The sequence below is a fragment of the Mandrillus leucophaeus genome, unplaced genomic scaffold (genome assembly GCF_000951045.1).
Source record: "Mandrillus leucophaeus isolate KB7577 unplaced genomic scaffold, Mleu.le_1.0 Scaffold91, whole genome shotgun sequence".
Classification (NCBI taxonomy): Eukaryota; Metazoa; Chordata; class Mammalia; order Primates; family Cercopithecidae; genus Mandrillus; species Mandrillus leucophaeus.
Window position 1 is genome coordinate 5,926,160 of NW_012109919.1, and position 16,649 is coordinate 5,942,808.

At 38.5% G+C, this 16,649-nt stretch overlaps 1 protein-coding gene across 2 annotated transcripts in view; it reads right to left on the minus strand.

The window, feature by feature from the left end:
* MCTP2 (multiple C2 domains, transmembrane 2) overlaps positions 1–16,649 on the minus strand; it is a 198,105-nt gene that overhangs the window by 69,299 nt on the left and 112,157 nt on the right. The window lies entirely within an intron of this gene.

Genomic DNA, 16,649 nt, shown 5'->3' on the forward strand with positions numbered 1-16,649 from the left:
CCAATCAAGGTCCTATGTAGAGAAGGGGAAAGGGAAAGAGACACCAATAATGGAAGAATGGCCTTGGCAAATCTCTGCTTCTTGAAGCTCCAGAATTAAAATGTCCTTTCCTGCCCTGACCCTCACTTTTCTTCCCTGCCCTCTAATAAAACCTTCATATTTCCACCTGTACCTCTAAGTCATGTTCTCGGTGCCATAATATAAAGAAAGGTTACCAAATCAAAATTCTTTAACCATTTGTTTTCCTAAGATCCATGAGCAGTGAAATGTACTATTTCTGGTGTTTATTTGACATTGTCTTTGACTAATTCTATGTGTCATAGAGTGACCTGGTCAGTTAATTAGGGGAACATCAGACTTGGTGTCTTGCTCTTAGAGACACATTTCCACCAAGTAGTTCTAGTTTGGTGTGGGTATAACCCCATCTGGCCATTTATTTCCAATGCTTTTGTAGGTAGACATCTCGATTATAATGTTTCTCACTTTTACTATCCTCTATGACTATTTAAATAAACAATGCGTATCATTTTCAAACTGTCAGTTTCACAATACCACTATACTGAACATTTCTATGAAGACTATGGCTGATCCATTCTAATTTTAAAGAAAGTACATATGATATATAAAATATATTATCCTAATGTTAAATATAAGTTAGAGGCTTTTGGACTCCATTCTTCTAGACATGAAGTTTTCGTTGACTTTTATTTTTCCCTTTAGAATATATTAATGGACTTTTTAAACAGGGGGAAAAGAAGGCTTCTAACTTATATCATATATTCACTTCTTATTAAATAGTTTTTCTTCCCTTAAATGTGAAGCATTTATTAAAATTCAATCCCTTTAACGTTTGCATCATGCTACTGGCCACACTATATTCTACATTTTGTGATGATTTTATATAAATGGAAAAAAGTCTAACAATCACTTATGGCCCAAGAAAAATCCCCACACCACTCATACAGGCAGAAAAAGTAGCTTAAAAAGTAGAAAAGCACTGAACTAAATGAAAGGAAAAAAGCATCTAATGTGCTGCACTATTGGCTTTTTCCCCCTAGAATGATCATAATTTCAGGTCTAGAATCAGACAATAAATTTCTCATTATGCGTCTTTGCAGAAGGTGGTAATTGAGCAGTTGAAAGTCTGATTTTGGTAAATACATCTTTCAAAGCCATCAGCAAATCTCTGCTCTGATTAAAGGAAGAGAGGAAAAAAAATCTTCACGCATTTATTTATTCTCCATAAAGGTGGGTAGATGAAGAGGTCAAGAACAAAATTCCATTAAATGTATCGATAAGTGTCTTACTCATTTCAGAAGCGTAATTTTTGGCACTGTGGGGCCCTCCATGGTAGAAGTCCAATGGGATTCTAATTGGACTGTAAGTGGACAAAGCATTCTCTAAGAATGTTCTCTGACTTTGCTCACATGAACGTTAGGCTGCAATTGTGACTAAAAGCTTAAACATAACACTTACGACTTACTCCTTCATGACTTACTCCTTTATGTTCATAGAAAGATTAGATCAGAATGAACACAGAAAAAAATGCTCTGGGTAATAAAGCAAGTGTATCTAATTAGCATTAGTGCAGTGATAGAGTAAAGCAGTTCACTGTATTAAGTTACTCCACTTGCAGCTTTATTTCTGGCACTAAAAGAAGCAGGCTTGCAGTAAGTTCACATTAAGCCTGCAATAGCTTTGTACATATTCGATGTGCTTAAAACCGACTAAGGTGCCCTAATTCAGGAACCCTCCAATAATGATTAGTGAGTGATGCTATTTATAGCAAAGTACAATTCCTTTAGGAATCGTATCAAGAATGTCTTGGATGGTCTCCCGTTACTCAGACAGACTACCTATTTGCTTAATTGAAAAGCAAAATTGTGCTTGTATCAGAGCCACACATACTTGCCACTAAAAACAAGAATGATGCCAAGGCTTGGATCCTCCTTTCCCTTAGAAATGCTGTTAGGAGTCTTGAATTTATTCTGATCAAGAGGAGTTCAAGGAGCTTTTTTACAATGCTGAAACATCACCAGAGCTCAGGAATAAATCCAAAATATGGTCGTAAAACATGTGTGTGCACACACACAAGTACGTGTACTCACTCAATCTTTTGTGCACCAAGATAAAAGTTCAAATCAAAACCCAGCAACTACAAATTCAATTTTTGACCTGTTACATTGGAAATCTGTTGCAACTTGTACATGAATGTGCTCTAAAGAAAACTACTGAAGTAATGATTATCCCATTTAAAGATGCTTCTAAATTTCAGCGTCTTTAACATCAGATAAAAATAACAAATTTGATGGCATAAATAGAAAATAAAGTCTTTCTTAGCTATTTTAGGATAAGACCCTTTTAAGCACAGAATGAAAATATTTTTAAAAGCCCTTTAAAAACCAGGAGGCAGATGTTCAGGTAAAACCAAAGCCAAGGGATTGTTTATTTTAATAAAGCTATTATATGTGTAGCCCCAAATTAGGAGTGGCACTCAGGCCAGGAGATGTCTAAACCATCACCACCTGTTTGCCCTGAAAAATCAATTAAAGTCACACTTTCATAGCAGGCCCCTTCTAAACAATAAAACTTTGCTTCATCATGAGACTTGAGGCGCTCAGAGGGAACACGTTTGAAACCTAAATCCTTAGTCTCACATTACTTATAAACTAACCACAGTAAAAACAGCCTTCGGGGCAGTGGTAGAAATGGGAGGGAGAAGGAGATGACAAAGACGAGGAAGGGGAGAAATCCCTACTTCCATTTGTTTCATACTGAGAATCATACCTCCTTTTGGTGAATTCCAATAATTTCTTCAAAGGCTCTATTTTTTTATTTTCTTTTTTTCTCCTTCACAACAGAATCCTGCACTATATTTTCTGTGCAATAGAAGAGATCCAACTTTGCAAGTTGAAAGCAAGGGCACTAAAGCCATCGCAAGTGTTTTAGTAATTAAACGAATATGCATAATGAACCATATGCCCAAAGGGCCTGTTCTTCATGTGGGCCAGATTTTTGTTTGAATTTTTAATTTTTATATACAGATGAAACATTCAGTGTAATCTACCAACAGTGTGAGATAACATGCAATCAGAGAAAGTGTGAGGGACAGTCCACGCAGAAGCAGGAACAGGAGAGACTACAGAAATGCTCTTCTGAAGATTTCGATTCAAATGTGTTTTCCCCCTCCAGCAATTGTTCTCCTCATCTGCTCAGTCTTCAAGAGACACATATAATGAATACACTGACAGCTTTATACAGGATGAGTAAAATACAGCGCCGTCAGCCGAAAAGTGTGAACATCTCATGGGACAAACAAGGATTTCTTTTAAAAAAAAAAATTCTTCTACACCCATCAGTCAGACTACCATCTTGAATTACAGGGAATCCTCCCAGGTCTCTTTCGGAAGCTACATAAATATTATATTGCAGGCTGTAGGACACATATATTAGCAATTTGAACTGATCTAAGAGGAATTCTTACTTCTCAATGACGCAACTGTGCATAGTGCGGAGAAAATGCTCGAGGCGGAATGCAAGCTGGCACTCCCCACTCCTTCCTACAGCAACACAGACTATGAATTTAAGGAGTTCATTATGCTCTTTGCAAACAGACAGCTCCCCGATATTTCCTAAACTGCCATTGGGAAAGAACTAGTAAAACCTTTCTTTAAGCTTTTCAGTGTCATTTAGGAAACCCTGAGTTATAATCAAAGTAATATAAAAGATACAGAGTCTGATAAAATTGCTATATCAGCTCTCAGATACACAAGATTGAGTTAGGATTCTCCAATGCAGAGAGGAGACCTTTTTTCAAATGTGTCTGTGTATCATTTGAAGTTTACAATGATGATCTGGACAAAGTTGTCAGGTCCTAAATGTGGTTGGTCTTGCATATGTCTAATTCAGGGGAAACATTTCAGAATGGGGGTGTGTTTGGGGGGCGGTGAGGTTGGGGAGATGCACAGAGGAAATCCTAAAGGTCACCTATTTTCTACATATTTAGCTGAAATAACCTAAATGCAGAATGCTGCATGGGGTGTTACGGCACTGCGAAAAGATTATGAAAATAAATCTGATCAAAAGTCAAAGTGAAGCCTTGGACCCTTTTCAGCTCCCCTTTGGAACACAGAGATGCTGTCATTTTCACTATGTAAACACCAGAAATGGAATGCAGAGCATTTAAAGAGCAAGTAACAATGGTACGGTAAATAACATCTCTTATTGCTTTCACTCCTAATTCAGAGTTTATGCCTTTGACACCGTCTAGGTTACTTGATCTAGTGGTCTCAGTGGAAAGACAGATAAACTTCAACTGCAGGCAGAAGACAAAAATTGACAAGGAGCATCACCTTTCCTGACTGTTTAAATCCTTTAAGGAAGTGTCTGAGCAATTAGAGAGGGAGTGTAATCTTTGCAGAGTGCATTAACACTCTCCGACCTCCCAGACAATAGATCAGACCTCAGACACATAATGCTTCCCTAAGGCTTTTTAGCCAGTGTATTTGATCTCTTAGTCACTCCTGTGTTACTGTAGGTATCATCCACGTAGAAGGCATTATTCATGAGCGCTACTGTCCACTGACTCTGAGGCAGGACTGCAGTCAAGCAAAAAGCAGAAAAGACACCACAATTCTCTGCAGCATTTCCTGTATCTTTAAGATGGAAGCTGGGGGTAGGTCCAGATCTCTGGAAAATATTCTTTCACATTTATCTTTAAGCTACAAAGTCGGTAATGTAAAAGTGTATTAGTAACATTAATACCCATAGGTCATTAGATGATCACGGGGTGTGAACGGAACCAACCCCCAAAACATGCCATACTTTTTGTTCGTAAAATGAACTTCATAAGAGAGTCATTGGGAAAAATACCATGAGTGATAAACAACACTGGAATATGCAAAAGAAAGCAAAGGGGGAAAATCAAATAAAATCCTTGCACTGCAAGCTTTTAAATCTTCATCTATCCTGCAGGTTACTCTGCAGGACACACTAGTCAGGCAATAACCTATTTCCTGATGAACACATCCTGTTCCAACTGCTAATCTCACAGTGGAAGCTTGGCTTTTACCATTTATTATAAACATTTTCAAGAACTGCTTACCACGATATATTTTTTAATGGATTAGATTTTGGTCAGCTGCTAACAGAGCAGAGAACTGAATATTTTTTATATGAAGGCTGCAAAATAGGTTTTCAGAGTGTCTGACTTGCATTCCACTCCTCTCCCTCATGAGTAATTGGAAGAACAATTGAAACAGAATATAAGAAGGCCAGAGGTTTCTTTTCTTTCTTTTTCTGCCTCTTCTATTATATCATAAAAAATTCTGGATCCAAGGGTACAGCATATAAGACATTACTGGTTTGAATTTTACCATAAGAATTAGTGAAATGTTCAGAGGAAAGGCAGAGACTGCAATTCACATAATTTGTTCAAGACCATCACAGTTGTCTGTTGATGACACTCAACATATAAAGCCTAAAGTGTTTAAACCAAAATAATTACATTTTCTTAGAATCAAGGCAGCTCCCCCTTGAAAATGTACACTGCAAAGGTTTTCTAAATGAGACTATAAGAAAATAGGAAAGCTGAAAATTAGTTTTATCCTTTAGAGTTTACATTTTCAGACTCAAACTTAAAAAACCATAAATGAATATATAGTCACAAAAAGCAATTTAAAAACTCTTGAACCTTAACTAGCAGAAAATAAAGATCTCCTATATTCCAAACGCTTTCACTTTGCTTTGACAATGCCTCATGTCCAAAATAACCAAAAAGAATTGAAAAAATGTTATCATATTCACTATGTATTTTCTAATGTTAAAAATATACATATTTAGCCAGGCGCGGTGGCTCACGCCTGTAATCCCAGCACTTTGGGAGGCTGAGACAGGCGGATCACGAGGTCAGGAGATCGAGACCATCCTGGCTAACACGGTGAAACCCTGTCTCTACTAAAAATACAAAAATTAGCTGGGCGCGGTGGTGTGCGCCTGTAGTCCCAGCTACACAGGAGGCTGAGGCAGGAGAATGGCGTGAACCTGGGAGGTGGAGTTTGCAGTGAGTGGAGATCGCGCCACTGCACTCCAGCCTGGGCGACAGAGCGAGACTCCGTCTCAAAAAAAAAAAAAAAAATACATATTTATGTTTTGTTTTTATCCCTGGATAAAATAGCTTTCAAGAAATTTGTGATCCTAGGCACATTAAAACTAACTGGAAACACGTAGCTAAGGGAGGAAATGGCCTCTGGAAGCAACTAGATTTGATATTATGATTTGAAGGAATGTCTCTGTGAACACACACACACTCTCAGTGTCGCGCCTAAGCCACGTCACACCCAAGAGCAAAGGCCTTCACAGAAGCTAAACCTCGCCAATGGCATAAACATCAAATTTTAGCTGCAGGTTAAAGAAAGTAAAAATAAAACTTAAAAAAGAAGCCTTAAAATGGTTATTTTCCTAATGAAATCTGTACCAACTGGGCGGTAATCTGGATCTTATTTCTTCTGCATAAGGAAGAATGTGCTACAGAATATTCAAGAGAATTATTATAAAAACAGAGCAAAGTATACATGAAAATTTGAAATTTTTTTACTAATGTAATAATTTCTGCTTGTAGACGACTGTATCAAATTAAAAATAAATTGCTGAAATTAAAATCCCCAAGAAGTAGCCCACAGAAATTTACCTTAGGATTTTATCATTTATGAGTTTCTATCGCCACCTGCAGGACTATCTTTAAGTAAACCCAAGCAGTTGTCAAGCTATTTGTTATTTTTCTTTCCTTTTCCTTTTTTCTCTACCTCCTCTTATTCCCCAATCCTGTTTTTGATTAACTTTCTAGGAAATCAATTTTTTGAAAACATGTAGATTATTAAAAATGTAAAAATCACCAATGAAATGCAAAATCAAATTTGCCAAAAGAGGTGCAGCTAATGAGGCCACAGTCAGCTAATTTTTTTTTTAACAGCTAAATGCACTCTGCATTTTCCTATTGTGAAAAGTAGAATTTTGGGATGGGGGGTAATGAATTAGCTTATAGAAGTTTCCTTACAAAAAAATCGAGGGTCTCGGTGATTTCCAAGGAAAACTGCTCTTGCTATGGGACACAATATGTTTATAACTGCATGTACCTAGCTTAATCCAGAGCAGAAGCAATGTGGCTATTAACAAAGGCATACTTACTTTAAGAAGCAATACTCTATTCCTTCTTAAAGAGAAGGCAATATAAGACAAGGCTTCACTAAAAGTGCCACTAGCGTATAATAAAGTAAGAGCAAGTTTTTATCGCAGAAGTCAAAACTTAAACACCTCCCAAACACAAAAGCACCGTTCATCATCATCATCATCCTTGTTATCATCGTTATCATCTTCATTACTGTCATCACTATGGATACAACATTCTGATGAGGAAAATTCACCTGTTCTAACAGAAGAGTCAGTCAAATGAGCACAAGGTAACAGGTAACAATACAGATTTACATCTCCCTACGGTGTGTTGCCACTCCGAATAGCAACTCCACAGACTCACAAACTATTTTTACTCAAATGTAAGACCTGAGGGAAAATGTACCTAAAAATAAAAAAAAGCAGAGTCCAAGGATCCTGTATATATGCAGTTTATACTCATGAACTAAAACCATAATTTCAAAGTTTATGACTATACAAGCCGCGCATTATAAAAGTAGTATAGGGCTGAGAATCCCCTGTTCAAACAAATGAGGAGGCCTTGGAAAAATCACTTGCCCGAAGCCTGCAGCTTTCTTCTTCCCCTCAGACCGACCACGAAAGCCCCTCCTACCTTATTCTATGGCTCCATCTTTTCTAGATTAAAACAACAGCTGTTAGGTCTTGCCTAACACCAATGGGGCCCAGAAGTATATTTCTGTTTTGTTTTGGGTTTTTTGCCTCGACAAAATGAAGCATCCCAGACAATGAATTAAAACAGAAACTTTAAAGAGCTTGGGAAGCAATAGAAAAGTCATTTTAAAAGGCCAAAACCAATACGGATTTAGGTAATAAGAGAATCCCAGGGAGACTAAAACAGTCAGTAAACACTGTGCAAGAGCAAGCTTAGATGATTATACATTGAACCTGATTTTGATTAAATATCAGAATCTTTTCCTTTTGTGTAAGTGAGACGTGGATGATCAGACTAACAAAAATCTTCCTCTAAAATGCATCTGTGATTTAAAAAGCCAAGGACACAACCCCAAGAGAAAGGGAGCAGTAACAAAACACACCTTTCTAAATCATAAATCAAATGGCAGAAGTACAACATGCTGTAGTAAACCCTAACCAGACCACAAAGAAGGTTTCTCTCCATAAACATCAGATCAGGCAGCTAGAATGATTACTCGGCTCTCTAGTAACTGTCACCTGTGGTGGGTCTAATTACAGGCTACCCCAGCAAGCACGCCCACATCGCACAGCAATAAAAGGGCCCTCCGCTTGCCAAGCACAGCCAGACAATGGCGAGCACACGCCACCTGATGAGGAGCCCCAAAAGATCAGCCAGAGAGACTAATAAAAATGACAGCTTAGAAACAAATGACAAAGCTCAGACTGAAAAAAAAAAAAAAAAAGGCAATATCAAATTAGCCAGATATCTAAGTGCTGAGCATGGCTCTTCAACAGGTCAAAACCTACATAGGGAAGTGGTTATAACTGTTTTCACACACACCAGGTCCCCCTATTTCTAAATATTCTTTTCTGTTTTTGCATCACGCAAAATGTTTGCACATCCAGGTGTCACATATAGAAACAAATGAGAGGGGAGAAAAGGCATTCAGTTCTGAAAATATCAAGAATGGAATATTCTCAGATTCAGGGGCTGTGATGGCACTTAGGGATTTACCAGCTCTCTTCCTCGTCCTGACTGCCTTTTGGCCATTTTGCTACTAATTAGCACAATCCCTGGATGGGCAGGATCAAGAAAAAGTCAGAAAAATGCGTATCAGACAAGAATACGATGAAGTTGCTAGCTTGTTTTTGGATTTTAGCTACTGATGCAGCCACAGGCTGTTATGATCAGGGGAGATGTAAGAATAAAAAGAAAGCAACATCTGGTAACAGATGGTTTTCACTAGTTCTAGCACCCTTCAAAGCAGCATTGATTAGATGCCTACTGCATACCCAACATTATCCTAAGCAGTAAGGATATGCGCAAAGATGAAAGACGGGGCCTTTGCCTTTCTGCAGGTTGCAATATTCTAAAACAATCCTTCAATCATGAGGCTGTGTTATACTGCATAACTATATAACACATGACATTAACCTGAAGTATTAAGTCATTGAAATAAAATACCTCCCTTTCTTTCTTTCTTTTTTTTCTTTTTTTGAGACGGGGTCTCACTCTGTTGCCCAGGCTGGCCTCAAACTCTGCCTGTGTCTCTCAAAGTGCTGGAACTACAGGCATAAGCCATCTATTTTTGACATGAACTGAATGTATTAGGTCAAGCATGAAGAGAATTATCATAGCCTTGAGATAGAACTCTGCTTTGGCATCTGGTGGTTAAATAGACATTAAGTAGTCCTGGAAACGGTCGACTCCTGAACATTAACCACAGCACACAATACCAAGCTCTGCATTTCCACCCTGTCATTGAACAGCTTCTCAACAAGTCCAGGTCCACAAAAACACTTTGCAATGAAATAGCACATGAGTGCGTGTGTGTTTTAATGAGGCCTTTCTCTGATTTTGAAGAATACCATCACCCACCAATAGTTACATCAGATAGTAATTCCTACCCATACTTGTAACCCATTCCATGTTTTTAAAATACTTTCATGCTTATGACCTAATTTAATTCCCAAAAAGCACATTTTTCTTATGATATGCCTGAATAATCAAAACACTACCTTTTGTTTTCAAATATAAGGGAGGATGATAGAAGAAAGTTGGGGGAATAAAGTAGGGAAACCAAGGAGGTGAGGAGGGCTGCTGGAGAGAGACAGAGGAGAGGGGATAAATGGGGTGAGGAGGAAGGAGAGAGAGAGGGAGGGAGCGGGAAAGGAAGGGTGAGTGGCAGGGCGCAGTGGCTCAAGCCTGCAATCCTAGCACTTTGGGAGGCTGAGACAGGCGGATCACGAGGTCAGGAGATCGAGACCATCCTGGCTAACACAGTGAAACCCCATCTCTACTAAAAAAATACAAAAAACTAGCCGGGTGTGGTGGCGGATGCCTATAGTCCCAGCTACTCAGGAGGCTGAGGCAGGAGAATGGCATAAACCCAGGAAGCGGAGCTTGAAGTGAGCTTGAGATTCGGCCACTACACTCCAGCCTGGGTGACAGAGCGAGACTCTGTCTCAAAAAAAAAAAAAAAAAAGGAAGGGTGAGTGGAAAATATGGGAGGAGGGTAGACAGACTTATGAGTGCTCAGTATGAAAATTCATTTTTGTATTTCCATATCTAGCAGTGTATTAGATACTCAAAACCATCACTGCTTGTGGAAAGGGGAAGGAGAAAAGGGAAGAGAGAAGAGGAAAGAGGGAGGATTGAGAAGGAGCAAGCCTGAAGAAGGGGTAGTCAAGCATCAGTTGCATTAAGGAGCTACATGACCTCTGGAGTCTTTAAGATTAAAGATCCTAAAATCTGGATCAAGTTCAGCAGGGTATCTCTGGAAAACAGAGTGAACTAGACTGCACTACTTGGAATCTATAAAACACAAGGAATCCGTATTAGGGTTATCTAGAGAGACGGAACTAATGGAATATATATATACACATTTATGAAGTATTATCTCACACAATCACAAGGTCCCACCATGGGCCATCTGGAGGCTGAGGAGCAAGGAGAGAGCCGGTCCGAGTTCCTCAGCTGAAGAACTTGGAGTCCGATATTCAAGGGCAGGAGGCATCCAGCACGGGAGAAAGGTGTAGGCTGGGAGGCTAGGCCAGTCTCTCTTTTCACATTTTTCTGCCTGCTTATATTCTAGTTGCACTGGCAGCTGATTAGATAATGCCCATCCAGATTAAGGGTGGGTCTGCCTTTCCCAGCCCACTGACTCAAATCTCCTTTGGCAACACCCTCACAGACACACCCAGGATCAATACTTTGTATCCTTCAATGCAATCAAGCTGACACTCAGTATTAACCATCACAGAATCCTAAACAGAAAATTCAGAGAAGGCAGAAAATGTGTGCTTGCAAGTGCATACCAACAGAAAGCTCGGAAAAGGCAGTGATAGTGACACAGGGTCCCACACAGAGCCTGGACCTATACACAAAAGCGGGAGTTAATCATTTACATCTAACAGGCTATGTGAGTATGGCTGTGCTATGATTACAATAATTGAGATCTAATGTTTACTAGTCAAAATTGAAATGCTCCAAAATAATGATAAGTGATTTCAGTCAGTCTATCTATGATTCTGTCTGAAATCACAACTCACAAAATTGAACATATAAACATGAAAATATGCTAAAATAGTTAATAGTGTCCTTTTAAATTTTTAACAGATAATCTTTTTAATGCAATTACTGTAATTTTATTAAATTGCATAATTAGTTAATGCCTGAGAACCTGCCAATAGAAGGTGCAATTATGTTGTAAACATTATACTCACAATATGCAATGATGGATTGTTCCTATTTTTAAAAAGTGCTGAAAAAACTTTAAAATATTTTGAAAGTATATTATATAGTCCTTCATGAAAAGGAAGACTAGGGAAACTATCTTACATATGTTAAAACAAATAATAAGATGCCAAATATTTTAAGCATTTAATATAGCTATACATTTTGCATATATATGTATATGGATATGTGTGTGCACTTATATATACACACTTAGATGTCTAAAAACCCCTCTTCTTCTGGTTATTGTAACTGTGAAATTTCGTTTTTCCAGCTTTACAGAAATACTTATAATTTTTGAGCATCAACTGCACACACACCTAGCAAATGGGCGGCGATGTCTGCTCTGCACATCCAGTTGTGACTTCTGGTGGATATCACAGCCAATGAAAGAGCTTAATCAAATGCAGGTGCGTTTGGTTGTGAGTAAACTGGTGACAGAATTTAAAGTAAATCTTTTAGACACAGTTAACACATAAATATCGAAAGCATCAAAAAGACATTTGACCAGCATTATTTAAAGAGTCTAATCTCAAAACAATGTTGTAATTGCATTTGTCATTTGTACCAAAGCAAAATGAATCTGAATGTTTTTTGGTCCACAGAGAAATCATGGAAAACAGCAGTCCTCAAGGCCTTGCCTTTGGTTTTTACTAAACTGCTTTCACAAAACATTCAACAGAGCAACTTTTAATTTCCCAAATGTCCTCTACTTCTTCGTGTTTATGCATGTGTGTGTGTGTGTGTGTGTGTGTGCACAAGTACATGTGTGTTGGAAGGGCTGACTTTATTACTGCTACTGTTGTTTTCAAGTTCTATGTGAAATTACTTCACATTTTCTCAATATTCTAGGATCTCTAAAAGCTAAGAATTCTATATATGTTAAATATGGGATATCACCAAACAAGTGGACAGTTGTATTTTTTAACTTTATTGAGGGAGAGGTTGATTGATGCTTTAATTTGTGTATCATATTTCAATCCTTGTCAACTCTGAAAAGTAAATTCTTTATTTCCCTACACTCAAAAAATCAGAAAAAAGTCACAGATGTTAAAATCATAGCTTTATGAAGATACTCATTGATATATGGTAGATTCAGATTAGTTTTTAAGATCAAACGTCCAAGTAAAAATTTAATAAAACAAAGAATCCATCAATGCCCCACAGACTTGCCTCCCTTGATACAATAGGTGTGTGCCTGAAAGATTGGTGGAAAAACGAAACTGCATAAATGCAATTCTACGTTAAAAGCATCAGGAGAACTTTGCTGTTTAAAATCACCTTCTGATGATGCTATCTGTCAAGTAAATAATATTTTATCATATGAAAAATGCATTTATATAATAATATAACTTTAGGACTTTTAATAGACAGACAACATTGGGATTTATAAGTATGTCATAACAAAACACCCATACGTGATTGGATTTACCAATATAAATATCACAATGCAAAGTTATCTTTTGAGAACAAATTTATCGTCACTATGATCAAATAATATATTTGCACTGAGACACTGGGTATATAAAATAGAGATCCCCACTAGAAATGTGGGCCTCTTTTATAGCTATTATTTCAAAATATTTTAAAGGAACATAAGGGATGGTTATTCTCTTCTACCCCATCCCTTTTTTGAACAACTTGGAATACTAAAAAAAAAAAAAAAAAAAAAACTGAAAAGTACAAATGGCTTCCATGAATCCTTCCACTAGTTGTTTTCTGTTTTTACTTTCTTCTCCCCTTGAAAATCCCTCTACATCATCTGAAAGCATTCCTCAAAGGTTGGGAAAAACTAAGTCAGACTCTAATTTGGGACTCAGTCTAGAAGCAAGGCTCTAGGGCTTTTCAGATCATCCAACTGGATCCCAAGGATGCCAAAGGCATGTGACGCCCAGCCACCTTTGGCTTCTTCGATTTTGGTCTCATTATCACTTGTGAATAAAATGTCTGAGCTAAAGAATTATTCCCACCCATGTAATGAGGGTTTCTTTCCTCTATAGCATCACAGCTTGGAACAGGCTTAATCCCCACACACAATATCTAAATACAGATCAGAAATGATCAGTATGGTTGCTCCTGGTGTCATTATCTAAATACAATGACAACAAGCATTGCATCGTGGGCATCAGTGAGAAGCAGAATAGCTGAAGGGTTAAGCCTGCATAGGCTAAAGCAAGATGGCCTGGGTTTCAATTCCACCTCCACCTCATACACACACACACACGAGCTCTGTCACTGTACTTGACCTCTATAGGCTTATTTTTCTCCTCTGTAAAAAGAAGATAGTAATCACCATCTACATCAGCAGGTTGTTGCGAGAACTAAATTTATAAAATCCTTGGGACAGTGACTAAGCACTGAAATAACATGAACTGTGAATAATAGTACAAATAGTCAAAATCTGTGTGGGAATGGCCATGTACACGTCTTGTGTATGTATGTACATGTGTATAAAATACCACATATATTTACAAATCTATTCATAGGGAAATATAGAGGTGCACTTACTTCAAGGCAAAATATTTTAGTTCTATTTGGCCTCGTTCACTAAGTCGATATCTCATATTAATTTGTTTTTCAAATGGGAAAGTCAAGAATGTTACTTTTTGAAGGAAGGAAAAGAAAAAATATCTACTTAATTTAAAACAACTAAGCAAACCTTAGAAAAGGCAAGATACCAAAATGTCTAGAAAACCTAGGGGAAGGAGAAAGACTGAAAAGACAAAATGAGAAAGATTTTCAATGTTCATCCTAACAAGAAGAACTCAGTCTGTAGAAACTTGATTTGGAATGGTCTGACCACCCTACAAAAGCCCATGTTTAATTTCTTATAACAATAAATTCAACACTACGCAGCAACATTAACATAGCAGGCGCCAGTGAATTACTGAAAACTTTCTTCTCTCATGTTGGGAATACAACCACCCCTGTAAGTGTAGCAGTGAAAAATCGCATGGTAGAGGAAGCTGACGCTTGGGTCATCTAGCAAGGTGAATTCTCTCACGTTTGTCCATCCACTGCTGATGAGACACCACGTGGACTTAGATCTTAACAGCCTGCTGTTTTGTATCTGCTGCTTTCAACAGGATATGATTATGTTCATGCACATGTATATAGGCATCCATGGAAAACATATGGTTTGCTTTCATAAAGTCTTAAAATTGACACTGGGAATAAATTAAACATGATTCTACAATGTTCATGTTTGTATCACCTGGAAATAGAGTCCAGAACATAAAGTTAGTATTTTACGTTTTCTTACAAAACAGAAGAAAAACACATCCCTTCGGTTCTGCCCTTAGTTTGTTGTGTTAGCATCACTTCCTGTACTGTCACAGGAAGAAAAGCCCTACCAGGGACTGGTTCAACTAAAATAGCTCCTTTCACATCTGTGCAGTGAACCCTCAACTATCACATACGCTAATTTCAGTTAGAGGACCTGACTACAGGTCATTTAACAAATCCTTGACTTAAAAACTTTGCTTCAGACACCACCACTGTTCTGCCCTGTAATGCCAAGCCAAGCAGCTGGAACATGAACAAAGTGACGAATAAAGACACCAAGCAGCATTCTGTCTTCAACAGATCACAGGAGAACATCCGTCAGTGTGTCACCTCTGACAGATATGGCAGTTGCATAGTGAAGAAAGGCAGAGGAGAGCCTGGCAGGTTGAGGATCCAACATTTTGCAGAAAGACAACCCATCATGAAGCCCCACAGACTTGAGGACACAGCACTACAGCCAGGGTGGCACCCAGGTGTGCACCCCCACCCCCGCCAACCCAGTCCCCTACAGACAGCTAACAGGTCTACAGGCAAGGTACATGAATGAAACGCGTTTTCAAAGAAAAGGAAATGAAGGCTTGGCTACCCATAATCTTAATAAAAGAAGAATGAAAGAAGATGAAACTGAGGCCAGGTGTGGTGGCTCAAGCCCATAATCCTAGCACTTTGGGTGGACGAAGTGGGTGGATCACAAGGTCGGAAGTTCAAGACCAGCCTGGCCAATATGGTGAAACCCCGTCCCTACTAAAAATACAAAAATTAGCTGGGCATGGTGGTGTGCGCCTATAGTCTAAGTTACTTGGGAGGCTGAGGCAGAAGAATCACTTTAACCCAGGAGACAGGGGTTGCAGTGAGCCAAGATCACATCACTGCACTCCAGCCTGGGTGAAGAGTGAGACTCCGTCTCAAAAACAATAACAAAAAAACCTAAATACATTTTTTATTCTGTCCCAGGAAAGCACTTTCTGTATAGCCTCTCACTTTAATAGCAGAAATCGTTTTAGAATAATCACAATAGGAATAACAAAAACAATTTTTAATAAAATTACACTTCGTCAACTTAGGGAGCAGAAGTATCCACTACGTTACGGCTGTGATATTTCTGAGAATCACTAAGGCCAGTCAACATACACATGGTCTAAATTTTTGAAAGCAGAGTTTTAAATTAAAACTGAAAATGAGTTTAAGTGAGCACTTTTATTCCAGTACTTTCAGGACAACCAAATGATAGGCTGTAGGTATATAGCATATCTAACAGTTCTGCATTTTTTTCAATGGTGTCCAGTGAGAAACGTCCCTATACACACAGTCACATAAACCCACGTATCCTTGCAAAATCATACTTTGGAAAACCAGCAAGAACACCACCATCTTGATCTTCCTTGCTGTGGGCCTCAGAGATTTGAGAGTACAACATGGCAGCCTGCATTCTCCAGTCTGGGGGTGGGCTCTGCTCCGAGGCATGAAGCCCAGCAGGGAGGAATCCCTCAGAGAAAAGGCAGTGGAGAAGTGGCTCCATTTCCAAGGCTCCCTTCCTGTTTAGAAGTCCCCTCTATTAGACAACGTATTTCTATTCATCTGTTCTAATCTTTCTTCAGATCAAGCCAGCAGCCCATTAATCATTTCTGTCATCTCCCTACAGAATCCAGGGCAACAGATCTCTGTTTTTCTAAAATCACAGTGCCAGAAACTAAACTCGAGAAAGAGGAAATCCTCTCCTCCTCACAGCGGCTGTCTGGGTGCTGACTGGAAGAAGCCACCAATTGTGTTCACTTTCCTCTTTTGC